Below are 24,615 nucleotides of genomic sequence, written 5' to 3'. Positions count from 1 at the left end.
ATATATATATATATATATATGATACTGCAATTGAAATACGTTGCTATGATGTTCATCTTAATATATATATTTCCATATTATTAATGGAGACTGAGAAGAATTTTGACACTAGGAATTTCCCAAGGTCTTAGAACATGGATCAAGAAATATTCATTCTGATCAAAAGTTTATCATATATAGAATATTAGAACTATTTGTATTGACTTTTCCCATGTATTTCTGAGGCTTCCTTGACTTGTGTTGCATCTTAACTAAAAAAATTTCAAGAAATGCACGGGTTAATGAATCTCAGACCTTAGAGGATTACAATATGATGTCCTTCAGTGTAGGAAATTTCTGTGGGTATATATTAATTTATGGAAAGCTTTGAAGAGTTTCCAATATTTTTGATTATTTTAACTCAAGTTTTATAAGTTTTTAAATTTTAAAAATATTTCATATACTATTGCCTAATCATTCATTGAAAAGCAGAAGTCTTCAATGATAAGAAAATGTTAACTTTTTAGTTATTGTTAGTGTTGGGTGCAGTCAATTCATAATATAATGCCACTCTCAGTAATGTCTTCCAAGAAAATAATTCAAGAAAGGAAAAAAGGATAATTTTTCCTCTAAATTATGGAGCAAACCATATTATGTCTTATAAGACATGTTCCTTGTCATTGGGAGCTTACAAATGAAGTAAAATATGCTAAGTATTTGTTGAAATAATTAATAAATGCTAAAATAGAGGTGTTTTTTGGAAAGTCATGCCAGAAAAGAATATGCACACAGAAGCATATAAACACAGAACTTCTAGAACTGACCTTACTGGGGACAGATAGGAAGATGTAGGCTACACACTAAAGAGATTTTTATAACATCCAAAATAGTGTCAACTCTCTTTCCAGATACATAATGAAAGGATTTAAGCAGGAAAGTAGTCCACTCAAATTTACCTTTTAGAAAGATCAATGTGGTATCAAAGTGAGTTACATTTAATTGAAGAGAGAAGTACTGATCATAGTTTAGGCAAAATACAATTAGGGACTGAAGTAAGAAATGTGTAGTGTGGAGATAGAGAACAATGAATTTTGAACATTAGTAGAAAGTAGAATTAACAGAAACTGTTAAAAATTTGTAAGTTGGAAGTTAATGAAAGGGATGAAAAAAACCAAAATTTTATTTTGGACCTGCAGAATTGCATAGATTTTCATGTTATTCATTCACCAAAATGAATAACTCAGGAGAAATTTTCAAATTTACAATGTCGGGGGAATCAAGCAAATGAAAGATAATTTCAAAATTAGAAAAAAATAAATGTAAGGTGCTATAAAGTGTCTGTAAAATAGTTCCACAATAATACTATGAATAAAGATCTGATGATCAAAAGCTAATGTTAGGCTAAATTCAACACATTTTTTCTCACGCAGAAATAGCTAATTCGGGCAGGGTTTGACTCATTCCAGAAGGGCTTGCTCGTAAATCTATAGTCAGCTGGGGGCTTGGCTAGACGATAGTTGAATATAAAGACTTAAAAATCACAAATCACTCATCTTATCCTCTGTACCCTTGACAATACCTGTACCACTTCCAACATCAGGTGTATGGTGAAAGTCAAAGTCACTGGTGTTGAGTAGATGAGGAAATCTCAAGTCTTTTATTACATGGCACACCCATAGATGTAGAAATCATTAGTGTGATGGCAGCCAATGGATATGAGGGGTGACTGGGAGACAGAGGATGAAATCCTCAATAATTGTGAATTTATTTTATAATATGTAGCAAACAAGCAAATTATCTTGTAAATAGTAGCTGAAATTGGACAAAGATGGTGAAAAATTAAAGTATCTTTTTAAAAGTAAAAGAATTATGGGTCAAAATGTTCAACTATCTTAATGTTATTACAAACTAAATATAATGTTACAATGATGAATGCATTTTAAAATAATATAAAATTTAATGTTATTAAAGGTAAAAATGAAAATTTGGCATGGTTAGTTAATATTACAGGAAATAGATATTTTATAGGATTCAAATACAGTTCTTTTATACTTAAGAAATGGCTCATGGAAATTTTCATTTCCTAGGGAAAAAATTTCTGATCCTTTCATCTGAGAAAGTAAATTTTGATTAATAAAATTAGTTACTAGTATAAAACATCTAAAAGAAAGCAATAGAAAGTACTGGCTTTTATCTGAAATCATAGTTCAAAATGAACCATAAACCCATTTTTATTAAAATCCTCAGCCTAGCTAGGTGTCCTTTTAGGAGCTATAGTGACTCCCTTGAAATAAAAATGTCTACCTTAGATTTTAGAAAAATGTCTAAATAGACATATTTATACAGGATCCTTTACTCATAAAAGATGAAGTTTGGAATGTGCTTTCAAGGGCAATTAAATACCTAAGAGTAGATGCTCCAAGATCCATTTGAAGAATTATGTATGTTGATATCCTACAAAACCTGCCTTTAATGTTACTTTTATCAGCAAGAGAATTTATGTTGACAGAATGTCTTCTATAGTTTTGTGTAGGCAAGAGAGAGGATGAGAGGAAACATCTAAAACAAAAAAAGCACACAGTGATCCATAGAGACTTATTCTTACTGACATTCATTACTTGGTATTGGAGGGTCAAGTTAAACTGACTTTAAAACTTTACTAAATCTGATCTTTGGCATATTTTTTAGTCTTACTGAACTAAGTATAAAATGGGAACTTAAAAATCTACCTCCACCGTGTTTTTATGAAAATTAAATAAGTGTATAGTCTACGTGGTAGCATAGATGCTAGCATACAAATACATTCATTCAATGTGGGTCTGGCCACCATAGGAATCCAACATGACTGGAACAGTTCTGATAGTTGTGATATTAGTGTATCCCTACATATACCAGTAAAAAATAAATTGGGTCTTTCAAATTCTCATTTGGCAATTCTAAAGGTATGTTAGAAATTCCTTTAGCCTGATACCCCACCCAGAGGTGGCTTTATACCCATGGAAAAGAAATGTGTTTGACCGTATAGTAATTATCAGATAGAAATATGCAAAAAAAACCCTTACTTCATGGTTTCAATAAGTCAGATCAATTTATATAAAATTATTTTTTGAGATTAAATTTGGTTATTTAAAAAAATTATGTTATTAAAGCATTCTTTCAGTTTAATTCAATAGGCGACCAAAATTAATTCCATTTCTTTTGAAAGCTACTCTTAAGGATGGGATAGGGAACTTTTTGATGGATTTAAATGTGAAATCACTATTTATTGAGTGTTCAATAGCCTATTTAAAAAATAATTTTATCATCTTAAACAAAAAAACAAAAAATCAAACTTTTTCTGTAATATTTATACTCAAATAAACTTCAGCCCAAACCTGAAAGGATCTGGTCATTTCTAAATTAAAGGTACCTTTATTTAAAGATGAACTGGTTATGATACTTTCAGCTTCAATTTTAGAGAAACTATGTTAAGAAAGAAGATTATGGTTGTATGGGAATGGAAAATATTTGAGAACAAAAATAATCTGTATGGGTGTAGACATGGAACCCAAAATTCTACACACAAACCTAATATTGTTTATTAGTTTTAGCAAATTCTCTTGCAGAGTCCAAATAACAGCAAGACCATAGATGCGCTACTCTGCTTTGATATATTAGTCAAGACCTACTTTCCGTCTTATGGATAGATTCTCTGAATATATGCCTCTACAATGCATGAGAAATCTTTGATGTTATATATTTCCTTTTAACCACTCAGCATTTGTGTCCTACTTTTCCCTTCAAGAAACACTAATCAAAAATAGAAAAAATTACCATAAATTAAGTGTTTTTTGTATGCGAGGAATTGTCCTAGGTAAATAATTGTCACTTCAGTTCTGAGAATGAAACTTTGTTAACCACCTATACACTGTTAATTGACAAGTGTAACCTTGATCAAGTGATTTCACAATTCAAAACCCGTATCTTCTTCCATAAAATATAAATAAATAAGTAAGTAAGTAAATAACATTAGTTGAGTTTTCTAAGATTGGAAAGATGGTAAATACTAATTAGATCTTATTCATCTTTGTAGTCATGTGTTTACATACTAGAATTCACGGATTTTTTCCTATATTGAATCACTTATAAATGTTCAATATCATTATGAACATTGTTATATGCAAAATGCAAATGAATATCAGAGAAGAAATCACATGTTTTGATTATATGCTTAAACAAACAGCTAAAAAGCAACTCAGGTTATAATAAGAAATACTTAGATGAAACAGAATCTATGCTGAGTAAAATGTTTAGATTAATGTGTAAAGTCCCAAATCTAACTCAGGTGTTAACAGACTTGTGGGTGTTGTTTAGTTTTCTTTTTAGTTTGTTGTCTTTATACAATAACATGTTGAAACTATTTTTAAATATGCAAATACTAAACACAGACTTTGATTCTTAGAGTGTGTTTTGATCATATTGTCTTTATGACTTTTCTTAATTATGCCTCACATTGTTTGTCTTACTCGGTCAGGTTTTGAAAGACTTCTCCTTCCTCAGTCCTACCAAGGATAGAATATTGAAGTTATTTTCTTATATTTTACTCAATACAATGTTCACTTAAAGGACAGAAAATGAAAGCTCTTTATTATGAAATAAGCCATTTGCTGATACTATGTATCATTCTTATAGTCAACTGTGAGCATTACAACAACACAGCAAACAAGAGTGAACTTATAAACGTTGAGTCAAGTCATTAGGAGAGTAAGAACTTTATTTAGTGAGACTCTCCAGAAGAATCCTAAAGGAAGATGATATTTAAAATAATTGAATGTCCCCTACATAGCAATTGGAAAAACTCTTTAGTTGTTATATTTTTATATCTACATGTCCCTGCTTTATAAATAGATTAGAAAAATCATTTAATTTTATTTAAAATTAATTTCAATAGTCTTTATGAATATTTAGCTATTGTGGTATGATAGAGTCATGTGTAAAAACAGACATGACACAGAGGAGTAAAGAGCCTCATCAAAGCTTTTTCCATTGAAAAGATCATAGAAAACGTGTTGTTTTGCTTATTTGGTTAATTTAGGATGAATTTAATTGCTTAACTTCCATGGAATTCTGCAATTCAGTAAATAGAAGAACACATATATTTTTTGCTGGATTATGTTCACTCTTTTATTGACATAAGTGATAGATTATAAAGGAGAAATAATTCTCAATGTTTTGAGAATATATCTTGGACCAATATGTGGGAGATATATCAAAAGTCTTCTTTTGTTATTAAATATTCATGTATGTTTCATTTATCCATTTTGCACCTGTTTATTGGTCAAATATGTACACGTGGGAGTGGGTTATAACTTTCTCTAAGACCCTTCTTAATATTTGTCTTAGAATCAAATGTCAGGTGTGATAGACATGAAAAATAATTATAAATACGAGAATTTTTACTTGATAATTTAAATTTATTGCATGTGTATCATATACAATTTAGAAAAGACAGGAATATATATTCTACATTTGTCTCTCTGCTATAGTTTCACACACATGAAATTCCTATTTTTATAACTTTGAAATCATAACTATTATTATATAAGATATATTCCAAATATTTGCCATGTAATTAAGCATTATCAAAGAATAGGTTTCATGAAGATGGAGTAAACTTTCATTCGTTGTATACAACTGACAAATATTGTCAGAAAGGCAGCATTCAGGGGAGACCTTCAAGACGGCGGAGGAGTAAGACATGGAGATCACTTTCCCCCCACAAATATATCAGAAATACATCTACATGTGGAAAAACTCCTACAGAACACCTACTGAACGTTGACAGAAGACCTCAGACTTCCCAAAAAGGGAACAGACGCCCGAAGGCGACCTACATGCAGAGACAGGGCCAATCCAAAGCTGAACCCCAGGAGCTGTGTGAAGAAAGAAGAGAAAGGGAAATTTCTCTCAGCAGCCTCAGGAGCAGCAGATTAAATCTCCAAAATCAACTTGATGTACCCTGCATCTGTGGCAAGCCTGAAAAGATGACGAATCATCCCAAAATTGAGGCAGTGGACTTTGGGAGCAACTGTAGACTTAGGGTTTTCTGTATGCAACTGACTGGTTTTGGTTTTATTTTTATCTTAGTTTAATTTTTAGTATTATCATTGGTAGATTTGTTTATTGATTCGTTTGCTCTCTTCCTTTTTTTAAATATATAGATATATATACTTTATTCTTTTTCTCTTTTTGTGAGTATGTGTATGCTTCTTTGTGTGATTTTGTCAGTATAGCTTTGTTTTTACCATTTGTATTGGGGTTCTCTCTGCCCTTTTTTTTTTTTTGTATAGTTTTTAGAGCTTGTTATCATTGGTGGGTTTGTTTTCTGGATTGGCTTCTCTCTTATATCTTTCTTTCTTTTTTTAAAATTAATTTGCAATTTTTTATTTTTAATAATATTTTTAATCTTAATAATATTATTTCTTTTTATTTTCTTTCTTTCTTTCTTTCTTTCTTTCTTTCTTTCTTTCTTTCTTTCTTTCTTTCTTTCTTTCTTCCTTTCTTTCTTTCTTTCTTTCTTTCTCCCTTTTCTTCTGAGCCATGTGACTCACAGGGTCATGGTGCTCCGGCCGGGTGTCAGACCTGTGCCTCTGAGGTGGGAGAGCCAAGTTCAGGACATTGGTCCACCAGAGACCTCCTAGCTCCACTCAACAACCAGCAAGATAGAGTGTTGGACACTCTATGCCAAAAAACTAGAAAAACAGGAACACAACCCCACCCATTAACAGAGAGGCTGCTTAAAATCATAATAAGTTCACAGACACCCCAAAACACACCATCAGACACGGACCTGCCCACCAGAAAGACAAGATCCAGGCTCATTAACCAGGATACAGGCACTGTCCCCTCCACTAGGAAGCCTACAGAACCCACTGAACCAACCTTAGCCACTGGAGGCAGACACAAAAAACAATGGGAACTACAAACCTGCAGCCTGTGAAAAGGAGACCCCAAACAGAGTAAGTTAAGCAAAATGATAAGACACAGAAACACACAGTAGATGAAGGAGCAAGGTAAAAACCCACCACACCAAACAAATGAAGAGGAAATAGGGAGTCTACCCAAAAAAGAATTCAGAGTAAAGATACTAAAGTTGATCCAAAATATTGGAAATAGAATGGAGAACATACAATAAACCTTTAACAAGGACCTAGAAGAACTACAGAACAAACAAACAATGATGAACAACACAATAAATGAAATTAAAAATTCTCTAGAAGGAATCAATAGCAGAATTAATGGAGGCAGAAAAATGGATAAGTGACCTGAAACATAAAATAGTGGAAATAACTACTTCAGAGCAGAATAAAGAGAAAAGAATGAAAAGAATTGAGGACCCTCTTACAGACCTCTGGGAAAACATTAAGGGCACCAACATTCAAATTATAGGGGTCCCAAAGAAGAAGAAAAAAAGAAAGTGACTGAGAAAATATATGAAGAGATTATAGTTGAAAACTTCCCTAATATGAGAAAGGAAGTAGTCAATCAAGTCCAGGAAGCGCAGAGTCCCATACAGCATAAATCCAAGGAGAAACATGCAAAGAAACATATTAATCAAACCACCAAAATTGAATACAAAGAAAAAATATTAAACGCTGCAAGGGAAAATCAAAAACTAATATACAAGGGAATCCCCATAAGGTTAAGAGCTGATCTTTCAGCAGAAACTCTGCAAGCCAGAAGGGAGTGGCAGGACATATTTAAAGTGATGAAAGGGAAAAACCTACAACCAAGATTACTCTACCCAACAAGGATCTCATTCAGATTCGATGAAGAGATTGAAAACTTCAAAGACAAGCGAAAGCTAAGAGAATTCATCACCACCAAACCAGCTTTACAACAAATGCTATAGGAAATTCTCTAGGCAGGAAGCACCATAGAAGGAAAAGACCTACAATCACAAACCCAAAACAATGAAGAAAATGGTAATAGGAACATACATATAGATAACAACCTTAAATGTAAATGGATTAAATGCTCCAACCAAAAGATATAGACTGGCTGAATGCATACAAAAACAAGACCCATATTTATGCTGTCTACAAGAGGACCACTGCAGACCTAGGGACACATACAGACTGAAAGAGAGGGGATGGAAAAAGATATTCCATGCAAATGGAAATCAAAAGAAAGCTGGAGTAGCAATTCTACTATCAGACAAAATAGACTTTAAAATAATGACTATTACAAGCGACAAAGAAGAACACTACATAATGATCAAGGGATCAATCAAAGAAAAAGATACAACAATTGTAAGTATTAATGCACCCAACATAGGAGCACCTCAGTACATAAGGCAAATGCTAAGAGCCATAAAAGATGAAATCAACAGTAACACAATCATAGTAGGGGACTTTAACACCCCACTTTCACCATCACCAATGGACAGATCATCAAAAGAGAAAAGAAATAAGGAAACACAAGCATTAAATGATACATTAAACAAGATGCCCTTAATTTATATTTATAGGACATTCCATCCAAAAACAACAGAATACACTTCCTTCTCAAGTGCTCATGGAACATTCTCCAGGATCATACCTTGGGTCACAAATCAAGCCTTGGTAAATTTAAGAAAATTGAAATTGTATCAAGTGTCTTTTCTGACCATAATACTATGAGACTAGATATCAATAACAGGAAAAAATCTCTAAAAATACAAACACATGAAGACTAAACAATACACTACTTAATAACCAAGAGATCACTGAAGAAATCAAAGAGGGAATCATAAAATACCTAGAAACAAATGACAATGAAAATACGACAACCCAAAACCTATGGGATGCGTCAAAAGAAGTTCTAAGATGGAAGGTTATAGCAATACAATCCTACCTCAAGAAACAAGAAACATCTCAAATAAACAACCTAACCTTATACCTAAAGCAATTAGAGAAAGAAGAACAAAAAAATCCCAAAGTTAGCAGAAGGAAAGAAATCATAAGGATCATATCAGAAATAAATGAAAAGAAAGGAAGGAAACAATAGTAAAGATCAATAGAACCTAAAGCTGGTTCTTTGAGAAGATAAACAAAATTGATAAATCATTAGCCAGACTCATCAAAAGAAAAAGAGAGAATATGCAAATCAATAGAATTAGAAATGAAAAAGGGGAAGGAACAACTGACACTGCAGAAATACAAAAGATCATGAGACATTACTACAAGAAACTATATACCAATAAAATGGACAACCTGGAAGAAATGGACAAATTCTTAGAAAAGCACAATGTTCCAAGACTGAACCAGGAAAAATACAAAATATAAACAGACAAACCACCAGTACTGAAATTGAGACTGCGATTAAAACTCTTCCAACAAACAACAGTCCAGGACCAGATGGCTTCACAGGTGAATTCTATCAAACACTTAGAGAAGAGCTAACACCTTTTCTTCTTAAACTCTTCCAAAATATAGCAGAGGGAGGAAAACTCCCAAACTCATTCTATGAGGTCACCATCACCCTGATTTTAAAACCAAACAAAGATGTCACAAAGAAAGAAAACTACAGGCCAATATCACTGATGAACATAGATGCAAAAATCCTCAATAAAATACTAGCAAACAGAATCCAACAGCACATTAAGAGTATCATACACATAATCAAGTGGGGCTTATCCCTAGGATGCAAGGAGTCTTCAATATACACAAATCAATCCATGTGATAAACCATATTAACAAATTTAAGGAGAAAAACCATATGACCATCTCAATAGATGCAGAAAAAGCTTTTGACAAAATTCAACACCCATTTATGATAAAAACCCTCCAGAAAGTAAGCAGAGAGGAAATTTACCTCAACATAATAAAGGCCATATATGACAAAACACTCAGCCAACTTTGCTCTCAATGTTGAAAGACTGAAACTATTTCCTCTAAGGTCAGGAACAAGACAAGGTTGCCCACTCTCACCAGTATTATTCAACATACTTTTGACAGTTTTAGCCACAGCAATCATAGAAGAAAAGGAAATGAAATGAATCCAAATCAGAAAAGAAGAAGTAAAGCTGTCGCTCTTTGCAGATGACATGATACTATACATACAGAATCCTAACGATACCACCAAAAAACTACTAGAGCTAATCAATGAATTTGGTCAAGTTGCAGATACAAAATTAATGCACAGAAATCTCTTGTATTCCTATACACTAATGATGAAAAATCTCAAACAGAAATTAAGGAAACAATCTCATTTACCATTGCAACTAAAAGAATAAAATACCTAGGAATAAACCTACCTAGGGAAGTAAAAGATTTGTATGCAGAAAACTGTAAGACACTGATGAAAGAAATTAAAAATGATACAAACAGATGGAGAAATAGACCATGTTCTTGGATTGGAAGAATCAACATTCTGAAAATGACTATTCTGCCCAAAGCAATCTACAGATTCAGTGCAATCCCTATCAAGCTTCCAATGGCGTTTTCTACAGAACTAGAACAAAAAATTTCACCATTTGTATGGAAACACAAAAGACCCTGAATAGCCAAAGCGACCTTGAGAAATAAAAATGGAGCTGGAAGAATTAGGCTCCCGGACTTCAAACTATACTACAAAGCTACAGTATTCATGAGAGTATGGTACTGGCACAAAAACAGAAATATAGATCGATGGAACAGGATAGAAAGACCAGAGATAAACCCATGCACATATGGTCACCTTATTTTTGATAAAGGAGGCAAGAATATACAATGGAGAAAAGATAGCCTCTTCAATTAGTGGTACTGGGAAAACTGGACAGCTGCATGTAAAAGAATGAAATGAGAACTCCCTAACACCATACACAAAAATAAACTCAAAATGGATTAAAGACCTAAATGTAAGGCCAGGCACTATAAAACTCTTAGAGGAAAACAGAGGCAGAACACTCCATTACATAAATCACAGCAAGCTCCTATTTTACCCACCTCCTAGAGAAATGGAGATAAAAATAAAAATAAACAAATGGGACCTAATGAAATTTAAAAGCTTTTGCACAGCAAAGGAAACCATAAACAAGACAAAAAGATAACATTCAGAATGGGAGAAAATATTTTCAAATGAACCTACTGACAAAAGATTAATCTCAAAAATTTACAAGCAGCTTATGCAGCTCAATATCAAAAAAACAAACAACCCAGTCCAAAAATGGGCAGAAGACCTAAATAGACATTTCTCCAAAGAAGATATACAGATTACCAACAAACACATGAAAGAATGCTCTACATCACTAATCATTAGAGAAATGCAAATCAAAACTACAAGGAGGTATCACCTCACACCTATCAGAATGGCCATCTTTAAAAAAATCTATAAGCAAGAAATGCTGTAGAGGGTGTGGAGAAAAGGGAACCCTCTTGCGGTGTTGGTGGGAATGTAAATTGATACAGCCACTATGGAGAACTGTATGCAGGCTCCTTAAAAATCTAAAAATAGAACTACCATATGACTCAGCAATCCCACTACTGGGCATATACCCTGAGAAAACCATAATTCAAAAAGAGTCATGTACCACAATGTTCATTGCAGCTCTATTTACAATAGCCAAGACATGGAACCAACCTAAGTGTCCACTGACAGATGAATGGGGAAAGTAGACGTGTCAGATATATACAATGGAATATTACTCAGCCATAAAAGGAAACGAAACTGAGTTATTTGTAGTGAGGTGGATGGACCTAGAATCTGTCAAACAGTGAAGTAGGTCAGAAAGAAAAATTAATACTGTATGATAACACATATATATGGAATCTAAAAAAAAAAAATGGTTCTAAAGAACCTAGGTGTAGGACAGGAATAAAGATGCAGACTTAGTGAATGGACCTGAGGACACGGTGAGGGGGAAGGGTAAGCTGGGATGAAGTGAGAGAGTGGCATGTACTTACATATACTAGCCAATGTAAAATAGCTAGCTAGTGGGAAGCAGCTGCATAGCACAGGGAGATCAGCTCAGTGCTCTGTGACCACCTAGAGGGGTGGGATAGGGAGGGTGGGAGGGAGACGCAAGAGGGAGGAGATATGGGGATATATGTATTTGTATAGCTGATTCACTTTGTTATACAGCGGAAACTAACACCCAATTGTAAAGCAATTATACTCCAATAAAGGTGTTTAAAAAAAAAAAAGAAAGGTAGAATTCAGATTCGTCTATTATATTTAAATGTCTTTATCTTAAGATTGATTCCTAGAAACACTGTCTAATCAGAGGCACCGGGAATTTAAAATTTTATAGATTTTGACAAATTGACCAATGAAATTTTGGTAAAGGATCTAACTCAGATATCAGCAACATAACATACTGAGCATTTACTAAGCATATTCATCTCACAGTATTATTCTTCTATAGCAATATTTTTGAGTATAATACATGTATAATAGTATTGGACAATAAAGACTCAGTATTAAAAATATAAAGATGATCAGATTCACAGTAAAACAAATATTGAATAAACATAGCCTAAATTATTTGCAGTAAATTGTGTCAAAGAGATGATGGCAAAACTCTCAATTCAGAGTTATTAATGGTATAATGAGTTGTAGGGGTCCCTGGAGTCAATGTTAGAATGATGACTTGGAAAATTGCACTGGAAATAAATGAAACTGTATCCTGCTTGACTTCAATACTAGATAAAAGAGATCTTTATCTCCTATAATAGAAAGAGAGACAGGGCAGTGGCCCCAGCATAACCCCATCGGATTGTTGTAATTCCATATCCAGAAGACAAATAATGGACACATCCTACCTGTCTTGACCCTCCATCTATATCAAAAAGCCATGTTCAAGTTATCAGTACCTATGACAAAAGACAGGTGTGCATGGATATTAAATTTCAGTGATTAGCAGACAACCAAGAATCATCAAAACTTTGAAGAAAGTCTAACAATTTTAAAGAGAAGCATCAAATTAACAAAAGAAATAACATAGGGAGGGGCAAATTTAATAGAAAAAAAGTGCATAGAACTGAATTAATAATGTAAAAGTTCAAGGCCAGTGTTATGCTAGAATGCCAAATGCAGTTTACACTAGAATGTATGCACCTCACCAGAATGCAAGTTCTGTAAAAGCAATTAATTTTCCTGTTTTTCTCATTGATATATTCCCAGCTGACACTCAGTAAATTCTCAATAAATACTTATTGAAGTAGTACAAATCAAAGAGATGGAATGGAGAAAGATAAATTTTTTTTGAATTTTATTTAATTTATTTTTTTATACAGCAGGTTCTTATTAGTTATGAGAATGTTTCTTTTAAAGACAAAAATTTCCAACATCTTTCTCCATATATTACAGGAAGGAAAAATATCTTCATGAGTCACAGAAAGAGATTCTCAGGGCCAAAACATCAAATCTTCTGAGGAATATTAATAAATTTAATGAATACAAGACTTTTGAATATTCCAATGAACAAGGACTATTAGGTATATATTTGTACCCCCAAAATACATTTTTTCAACTACTCGTGGCTCATTCCCACTCTTTCACTGTTTAGTAAAACCAGCAAATGTCACAACATGAGTCACACATTACATATTTTTTGACTAAAATGCAGTTGATTTAGAAATTAACAATGAAAAGAGAGCTCAACAAATCCATCCACTTAGAAATTTAAATGTCAACAAACATTACTACCTTTATTAAAGGGGAAAGCAAAACAGTGACTGGCGACTACGTAAAATAAAGTAAAAACAGTGCGTATCAACACCTGTGTAATGTGTCTAAATCAGAACACCTAGAAAAATATTATGACTTCAATGTATGTGTTAGAATATAGATTTAAAATAAATTATGTAAATAACTAAGAATCTAGAATAAGAGCTAGAAGATATGGAGGAGCTATGTTAAGTGGGATATTCATTCATCCAGTCATTGACGTATAATATATGCCAGCCACTAAAAAATAGTGGCTAAAAAAATGCAATGGCTACCAAAAACAGATACTCTTTCTGACTTCATTCAGCCTAGATTCTATTAAAGAAGACAAACACCGAAGAAGCAGACAATAATTATATAAACAAAAGCGTAGATAGGTGTCACAAAGAAGAATATTTGATGGGAGAGTTTTACTTTGTTGAGGAATTCGGAGAACATTTTCCTTAGGAAGTTTGGACCAGTCTGAGATCTGAAGGATGAGAAGGTGTTAACTAGGGGAAGTTGATGGGGTAGGCGTGCTGAAAGACAGGAGCCAGTCCAAAGGCACTGCAGTCCAAAGGGACATGGCACAATGCAGGAACTAAAGGAAGACCTGTGTGTCTAGAAAACAGCATGACATAAGGAGAAGCTTTAAGAAAGTTAGTGACAAGTTCATATAAGGTCTTTAGTCCATGTTTGTGACATTGTTCTTCATGTTAAAAGCAATGTGAAACCGTAGAAATGGTTTAAGCTGAGGAAGAGATGTGCTGTGGTCAGACTGCATTTTGAAAAAAAAGGCTTCTTGCTACACGTGGTAAATTGATTGAAGGATGGTATTAGTCAGAGTGAACACAGAGACACGAGTTAAGAAACTGCAGTAATCCATGTGAGAAAACATAGGCAATTTTCTAGAATGACAATGAGGGAGGTAAAGCAATGTAGCCAACACTGAGGAATATTTGAGTGTTAAGATCAATGAAAGCACAAAGCAATAAAATAAAAATCAATGCAACCAACAGATTTGATCAAACACTCAAAATAATTAGAAATCAGAGATATGCACATTGAAATGATGAGAAACCACTTTTCACATATAAGATTCGCAGAAATTAAATATTTAATGATATCAACTATTGGCAAGTGTGTGACACTCTGAGAATACAAATCAATACAGCTACTCTTCAAGAGTGATTTGACAGAGTCAGTTAAAATTTAAATGTTTATATTCTTATACTCAGCAATTCTACACCATAGTCTACCCAAGGTGTATGATTGTGCATATGTCAGGGAGTCATGTATAGTATGTACATTGAAGTATTATTTGATAATAGCAAAAAATTGAAAATAGTTTAAAGATCCATTAAAAGGAGATTGGCTGAAAAAGAGATGATAGACACACATAAATGTGATTAAGATTGAGAAATATTTTTACCAGATAAAGACCAAGTTGGGAACTATAAAAACGAGTCACAAGATACACTGGGTGTTGTAGAATAAGCATAGGACTGAGAGTAACCATGCTGGGTTCTAATCCACTCTCTCTCTCTCTCTCTCTCTCTCTCACTCTCTCTTTTTAACTCAATATTCTTTACGTCTCCTTAGCTGTAATTTCTAATTAATTTTCAATATTTTTCTTATTAGATTTTAACCTCCAAATGCCAAAGAGTCTGTGTCTTTATCACAGCTGCATCTTCAACATCTACACCTGCACCAGGCATATTATATATAGTCAATACATGTTCATTATTAAATATATATGAATATTTACATAAATAAATGAACAAATTTATGAATGAATAATGTCACTTTTGCTGCTAACTCAGGCATACAAATACTCTCATTTCTCCTAAGATCCCATGTATAATATTAAATACATTGGTATTAGATTTCTTAGTGCTTTTTCTACTTTAAAATTTTATGATTCCAAGATGTTGCATAAGTTGTCTCAAAATCTTTCATCAGTTCTTTATATCATAACATGTTTTAATTCTTTTATATTTCTACACACCACAAACTCTTAATAGAGTTTGCTATATTTAAATTATGTGTACTAATCTCATATATGCTTAAACAATAAAAACTCAGATGTTTCTATATCACCTCCTTGGGATAATATTAGAACACTCTCTAACACCATATAAACTAAAAATAAACACCTAAATGTAAAACCAGATACTATAAAACTCCTAGAGGAAAACAAATATAGGTAGTACGCTATTTGACATAAATCACAGCAATATTTTTTGGATCCATCTCCTAAAGTAAAAGAAATAAAAGCAAAAATAAACAAATGGGACCTAATCAAACTTAAAAGATTTTGCACAACAAAGGAAACCATCAGCAAAATGAAAAGACAACCTGCTGAATGGGACAATATATTTGCAAAAGATATGAGCAATAAGGCATTAATAACCAACATATAAAAACAGCTCATACAACTCAATGTCAAAAAAACAAACAACCTGATTTAAAAAAATAGGCAGAAGAGCTGAATAGTAATTTTTCCAAAGAGGAAATAGAGGTGGCCAACAGGAACATGAAAAGATGCTCAACATCACTAATCATCAGGGAAATGCAAATCAAAACCAAAATGAGTTATAACCTCACACCTGTCAGAATGGCCATCATCAAGAAGAACACAAATAACAAATGTTGTTGAGGGTGTGGAGAAAAGGGAACCTTGGGGCACTGTGGCGGGAATGTAAACTAGTGCAGCCACTGTGGAAAACAGTATGGCGGTTTCTCAAGAAACTAAAAATAAAACTACCATATGACCCAGCAATTCCACTCCTGGGTATATATTTGAAAGAAACAAAAACACTAATTTGAAAGTTACATGCAACTCAATGTTTAAAGCAGCATTATTCACAATTGCCAAGGCATGAAAGCAACCTAAGTGTCCATCAACAGATGATTGGATAAAGAAGATGTGGTGTGTATTATGTATATATGTATATAAATACACACTATATATATAGTGGAATACTACTCAGCCATAAAAAAGAATGAAATTTTGCCATTTGCAACAATGTGGATGGACTTGGAGGGTATTATGCTAAGTGAAATAAGTCAGACAGAGAAAGACAAATATTGTATGATATCACTTGTGTGTGGTATCTAAAAACAATCAAGAAATCAGTGAATATAACAAAAAAGAAGCAGACTCATAGATAGAACAAATGAGTGGTTACCAGTGGGGTGGGGAGGGGCAATATAGGGGTGGAGGAGTGGGAGATACAAACCATTGGGTATAAGATAGGCTCAAGGATGTATTGTACAACATGGGGAATATAGTCAATATTTTGTAATAACTGTAAATGGAAAGTAGCCTTTAAAAATTTTATGAAAATTTTTTAAGTGTTTTAAATAAAAATACATTGTCTAATACAGTCACAGGCAAAAAAAACTCATAAGATTTTTAATAAAAATGGGCAGTGGAACATATTGTAGTACAACTCAGAAAGATCTGAGAGGATCTGAGTCAGGATACTTTATAAAATCGACAACTGTGGTAAATGTGAATTGAGTAGATGTTTAGGTACTTTAGTTTCTCTGTTCCTTTGGGCTAATAGTACCATAAAATAAAATTGGCGAGATTTCCCCCCAAATCTATTTTATATCATAGGAATGGCAAAACTCATGTTTTCTTGTCCTAGATTGCAATCCTATAACCCTGTAACCCTATGACATCACCACAGCCCTTCATACATGATGTGGCTGAGTAGAAGCACAACAAACCAATTAGGTAGTATTTTTCAGCTACATGGCTTATTGGCACAGTCAATCTCATTTTGCACTTCATTACATAGAGACAGACTGGAGCCGGAGGGGAACACTAATTAATGTAAACTTGTTATCTGAGTCACAAACTCTGAAAGCCTATTGGTTTATCCCTTTCTCTATATAATCAGCAAATAATCATTCTGAAAATATAGTTTTCCTATCACATTACATTATCATGACATTTCAAATCTCTCCAACCTTTTCTTTGAAATATTTAAATGTTTACTCCCTGATATACTTGCTCATGACACATACATATACACTCAAACAATTACGTGCAGCACGTAATAAAAGTGCACAATCACTGGAAATGGAAATTAAGTAAATGAAAATCTTTAACGTCTGACAAATGTTTGTGATAAGTTATAATATTTAAAATATATTCACTGTATCTCTTTATGATATATCCCCACCCCCATATCAGAAGGATTTTTACATCCCTACCCCATTTTACTTCCAGATTGGTGATATGACTTGCTTTGTTTAATGGAATGTGAATGGATGTGAAATATTCAATTTTCAAATAGAATACTTAATAGCTACTGAGTAGTCTACCTCCTTCCCTTTTCCCTCTATTGTTTCTCCATCCTCAAACCTAGAGAGGAAAAGAAGTAAAGCAGAACCTGCAACCAAAATGTACAGTGGGCAAGAAACAAAATCAAAAAGTTGCAGTTATAAAATACTGAAATTTTGGTGGGTTTTGTTATACGGCTTTGCGTCACAGCAGCTAACTAATACAGTGTTTAAATGTGACACACTATAATTCCCATTAGGAAATTAGTAAATATTTTTATGAAAATAAAGCATAATTAAAGAAAATTAAACATAATTTGTTTAAAATCTAAGCATGTATTAATTTCTAGTAGAACTAGGGAAAGAATCCTCTAACATTGATTTAATGGGTTTTTTTTTTCTGTAATGTTGAGGAAGGTTAGTATTAGGTTTTCAATCAAAATATTAGTTATATTTGCCAAATAATTACTGATTATTTACCATTTTTTTCCATAAATGATCTCCTACATTGGAGATAATTTTTTTTTCTATGGATAGGTTACAATTTGGTTATTTTTTTCTTTAAATGAGCAATTCCACCTCTGCAAGGGATTGGCCATGAGTTTTCTGAGATCTTAAAAATATATTTAGTTTAAGCCTAATTTAAGGAAAAAATATAAAGTTTGATTTTTGAACTGCAATATTTAGAAAGTTTGAAATTCAATTTAGAATGTAAAAATATGAATTTTTTTAAAACATCAATTAGTGTTAAAATAAGAATAATGACATATATCATGATTTCACTAGAAGCAAGGCCCAACATTTAAAATATTCTTTTCCAAATTTCATCAGCTTCACATTATTTTTGCCAGTGTTTTGAGAATCTCATCAATTCTATGAGATCTTTAAGGTACATTTAAGAGTAAGATAAGAAATGTTATAGCTGTCAAATTAATCCCATGTCTTCCTGCAGAACCTATTCATATGTAAGTAAATTTCTCCTAAGCCTAATACCCTATCACTAATTCTAGGATATAAAAACATCTGATGTGTTACCTGTGAGACAGTTTTCAAAACCACAAGGTTCTCTTTTCAACTTTCTTTTTCTCTTCATATTAGTGAATTTTTAGGTAAATCATTAAAGATCTATCCTTATTGTTAGATTAGATATGAATAGAATTAGAATAAATATATGGCTACTCAAAATTTCTACTCCTATGAATGAATAAGTACATAAATTCTATCTGACACTTACTGAACATCTACTAAATGTAAAGTGTTTTGCTCCAGATTGTATATTTTTTTCTAGTTTTTAGTTTACCAAACATCCAACACAGAAGAAATTATTATCCCTTTCTTGAAGATAAAGAACCAGTTTTATAAATGTCATGGTATTTGCCAAGACTGAACACCTGGTAGAGAACAATAGCAACACAAGAAACTAGGTTTGTGTGATTCTAAATGCTTTGATTTTTCCCTAATATTTTTTATTGTGAGGGTTGTAGATTATATTATTTGTTTATAATTATTTGTTCTCCATACCTTTGCCATTTTTACTTGCCCTATTAATTTTGAGCTTTATCATGTGGCATTTTTGCTTCTAGGATCTGTCATATGTAAGTAAAAATATATGATTGGATGGTTTATCTGGAAACTCTTTTCCTCCAGACCTTTCTTATGAGAAGAGTAGCCTATAACAGAAGATATCCAATTAGCCTATGTTCCAGAATGAGAAGACCTGTGGAGTTATAACAGCCCACATGAGCTCATCAGAGCCCTGCAGACCCCAGCTGAGCCAGGAGAACCATGGCTGACCCACAACTCTCGTGTAATGCAAATTAGAAATAAATATGTTTTTGTAACCAGTTGAGATTTTAAGGTGGGTTATTATACAAATAACCTAGCAGAATTTAACTAATACATTAATTGGAATCTAAAAGTAGAGGCTAACATAAAATAAAAAGTATATAGTGTTGGCTTTAAGGCTGGGTGGCAGGTTACAAGTAAACCATTATAGGAGGATGAAAAATATTACCCCAAACTTGCAGTGATGAAATATTTGATACAGCTGTCATTATTGATAAACTGGTAGGAAGATAAAATGTATCTAAAGAAACTGTGGCTGTGGATCATGAATTGTGGGTCATTAGGTACGTTCGGTTACATGAAATGTTTAGAAAATAATTGGTCTTTTCGTAATTAGAGATGAAAGAGAAAAGAAAGGAACCAGAAATTCCATGGGTTTCAGTGTTGAAAGAGTCAACTTTTCTTATCCTCATTTTGTAAAAGATTCTCAGATTAAGACCCAGATGCTGGGCAAAGACCAGATTAAGGTCTGTTTGCGTGAAGTTGGCCCCCAATAAATCCTGTCAGACAAAATGACTTGGAAAAAGAGATCAAGTGTATGATTGTGTGGAAGTCTGGTAAGCTCAAAGTACCCTTTATTAATTCTAGCAAGAAAAGAATTGTTGATGTTGCTTTTGGTATGCAAAAATGACTGGAATAAAGTAGTTCTTTTTTTTTTTTTTTTTTTGCGGTTCGCGGGCCTCTCACTGTTGTGGCTTCTCCCGTTGCGGAGCACAGGCTCCGGACGCGCAGGCTCAGCGGCCATGGCTCACGGGCCCAGCCGCTCCGCGGCACGTGGGATCCTCCCGGACCTGGACACGAATCCGCGTCCCCTCCATTGGCAGGCGGACTCTCAACCACTGCGCCACCAGGGAAGCCCCTAGTTCATTTTTTTTAAGGAAGCTCTATAATATTTGGGGGAAGGAAAGTCCCTTGTTACAGGAGTAAAGAGACATTACAACATTTGCCTGAATTGCTTCAAAAGTGATTAGAACCAGTGACTATTCCACCCTCCCCTTCCTTCCCTTTTCTGAATGGAGGGGTTCACAGGGAGTGTCACTCCTTTTTCACTCCATGTTTTGGTATATTCGGTATTTTTAGCTCATGTATCTCTGGATGACTTGTAGTTTTCGTATGGAGATTCCATGATCAAAAGGAACTCAAAACTCACTTTAGGTAGATCATGAGATCTTGTAATTTGAGTCAGATATGTCGCTGAACTTCCTGGGTGGCTTGGGGAAGATATTGAGTGTATTCCGCTCATAGGAGGGAAGCAAATATTTGTAATAAAAAAGAAGGCAGTAGTAGTAGATTATGTCACTTGTTAACAATGATCTATTTGTTCTTCCCCCTTCCCATGCTGTCTGGTAAGTGCAGTGTATTTCCCCACCATGAGAACAGAGTGGCTGGGGACCAAAATGGGAAGCCATGTAGAGCCAAGCTAACCCCAGACTGATTCCAGACGAGCCCATGAGAAGTGATAGGAACGCAGTAAGTTTACAGCAACCATGTAGCACTCATATTACACGGTAAGAAGTAAACAGATGTTCTTGTAAGAGATTGAAATTTGGAGGTTGTTTTGGCCATAAGGTAAGTCTTATTCACAAATTCTCTCTCAAGCCCCTACCCATTTCACTAGACTCTGGCATTTTTTCTCTTCCTTTTTCAGACCCTGTAAATTTGTTTTTCCCCTTACTTGAATACACTGCCCATATCCTTTCCTCACAGGCACTTGTGTAAAGAGTCTTCACCTCCCAGTTTTCTTAGGAATGTTCTTCCCAATCTTTCAAATTAGACATCACCTGTTATATGCCATCATAGCACTTTACTTTTTCTTGAAACTAAAGACATTTTTATCTGTATATTTTTGGTTATATATCTATTTGAAAAATATTGATCTCTCCAACTAGACTGCAAGTTCCATGAGGGCAGGAACGGTGTCAATTTCTTTCTCTGCTACATAACCAGAATCTGAAACAGTGCTTGACACCTAGAACAAGTTCAACAAATATGTGTTGTCTTGAGGATTTTACTAATTTGTGCCCGTTCATTGTGTGAGCTTGAAATTAGAAAAGTGGTGTATTGATAATTTCCCTCAAATTCTTCTCCCACTCAGTGTTGTGTATCTCTTTGCTATGAAACATGATTTTGTCTTTATATACACACAATCTCTTGGTTCCTGATGCTTAAATTACTCTGCATAAAGCCTTTGGGACACTACAATGAGCAGTGAGATGTGATATAAATAAATCTTCTTGTGGAATTCTGTTCTGTGAGAAATATTATTAGGAGGTTTGCAGGAAAAGATTTAAATTAAATTTTACTCTCAAATGATTATTTCCTTTTTAAAATCAGACTTTTCTATTAAAAGCACACTTGAAATGTTCATTTTAGTTTATTTTGTGGTAAAGTAATGGCCCAGGGCATTTTCTAAATAAAAGTAAAATGTCTACCATGATTTTTATTCTGAAGAACATACTCCAGATATTCACAAAATGTTCTCTCCTCCTCTTTTACTGTGACACACCACAACTAAATTGTTTATCCATTATGAGCTTCAATTTTCTCCTTGGCAAAATGGTGTTGAGAGGTTTAAACACAAGCTTAGATATCAGAGAGCCATAAGTTTATTTACTGATTTCATTGCAGGGCATCTTTCTTTAGTTATTTTATCTTAAGAAAATATAATGAAAAATTTCATGCATTGTTTTTAATATTAAAATTTTACCAATATACAGAGAATGCAATCTTTGCTAATACATGGTTTACTTTTTTTTTTTTTTTGCGGCACGCAGGCCTCTCACCGCCGTGGCCCCTCCCGCTGCGGAGCAAGGCTCCGGACGAGCAGGCCCAGCGGCCATGGCCCATGGGCCCAGCCGCTCCGCGGCACTCGGGGTCCTCCCGGACCGGGGCACGAACCCTTGTCCCCTGCATCGGCAGGCAGACCCTCAACCACTGCACCACTAGGAAAGCCCCTATACATGGTTTACTTTAAGTCAGTAGTTTTCCTCTATCATTTTCTAGGATCATTAGAATAACTAGGTAAGACCATTTAAATTGTGTCTAGAATCAGTACTCAATACACATTTTTCCCTCTCTTTTTCTATCAATCCAGGGTTATTTTACATAAAGGAAATTTACCATAAATACGTTTTATCTTTCAATTCCTTTTTTTCTTTAATAGCTGTTTCATTGCTTATTTTTGAAGGTCTTATAAAACATGATTTGGAACATTCTGTTTGTCACACAGGTTCAATTTAGGTAACTGATCTCTAGCTTCTCTGGAGCACTAAGATCAATCCCATACATCAATCCTCCCCTGCTTGCACACTGAAACATAAATTCCACAGAAGATCAAAGTATCACACATTTATCTTTGCAGACAATCAACATATCGATACGCCTAGAAGCAAAAGATAAATTTCCCCTGTGTTTGATCAATAGACTAATAACTACAAGTGCTAAGAATGAAGGTAAAGCTTTCTCTTCTACTTTCATATCCAGCCACATTATTTGACTTGATTTCACCTGAGTCAGAGAATTCTCTCGCCTGACTATACACAACGCAAAGAACGTATTTCCTTTCATTGATTCTCGATTTCCCCATCATTAATATCACTGACTGGGTTGCAGGCTTTCAAATTAAAGAAAAGTAAAGCTCAAACAGTGAAGTTCTGTCCGTTTAGTATTACTGCATTTCTTTATTCCTTTTTTTGGGAGGGTCGGGAAAGTGGGCAGAGCTCTTACTGTTCAAGCATTTTTTCATGATACCCAAGAGAAGAGAAGGTAAAGGTAAAAACATGCATGATAGTGAAATCCTAGTGCCTAAAACAGTGCTTGAGGATTACAAAGTAAACAATAAATGTTGATTGATTACATAAACCATGATTCATGAACAAAATAATCAATACGCAAATGCTATGTATTCACCAGTCAGTAGAGAAACATTTACTGGTGGTCTACTTATATCAAGACTGTGAAATATGCTGCAGAGAACTGAATGAAAAGTCATGGTTCTGCCCTCAAAAACCTTATAACCAGCTGGAGACCTCATGTTCATTATTACAGTGTAGATACATTAGTGCAATAGAAAAAGAGAGAACAGAGCATCTTTTACCACCTGGAGCAGTTAGGGAGCTTCTCATTTATTTATTCTCATACCCTTCATTCTCTTTCATTCTTTTGTCATCTTCCCATTCATTATCATATCATACACATGGATGATACTAAAGCTAATTATCTTATTGGAGAGAGGAATTAAAACTTTTTAACGACTCCCACCTTCAATACAGATTTATAGAACTTGAACACATATCTTATATTTACTGTAACTTAGTCCAGTCCTGATATGACTAAATAATTAAATTCTACTTGATTTTTACAGCTTGTGTGTTTATTGAGACATGTTTTTGGCATTTTAATACTATGCTCCTCATGCTTAGAATAATGTTTAGGTTTAATAAAAATGTATAAAAACTCAAAGTGTCTGTATGTACCTTATATTCCAGCGGAAGGGTATTAAAAAAAAACACATAAATTTCAAAATACAGTAATAAGTTTTATGAAAGGTATAAAACAAGGTGATGCCATACAAAGGACTAGGTGGCTAATTTAAGTAGAGTCGACAAGGAAGGTCCTCAGGAAGTGACAATTGATAAGAGATGTTTTTGTTTTTTGCGGCACGCGGGCCTCTCACTGTTGTGGCCTCTCCCGTTGCGGAGCACAGGCTCCGGATGCGCAGGCTCAACGGCCATGGCTCACGGGTCCAGCCGCTCCGCGGCATGTGGGATCTTCCTGGACCTGGGCACGAACCCCTGTTCCCTGCATCGGCAGGCGGACTCTCAACCACTGCGCCACCAGGGAAGCCCG

This window comes from Orcinus orca, chromosome 8, assembly GCF_937001465.1.
Source record: "Orcinus orca chromosome 8, mOrcOrc1.1, whole genome shotgun sequence".
Lineage (NCBI taxonomy): Eukaryota > Metazoa > Chordata > Mammalia > Artiodactyla > Delphinidae > Orcinus > Orcinus orca.
The sequence above is the reverse complement of the archived record's forward strand: the minus strand, read 5'-3'. Positions refer to the sequence as shown.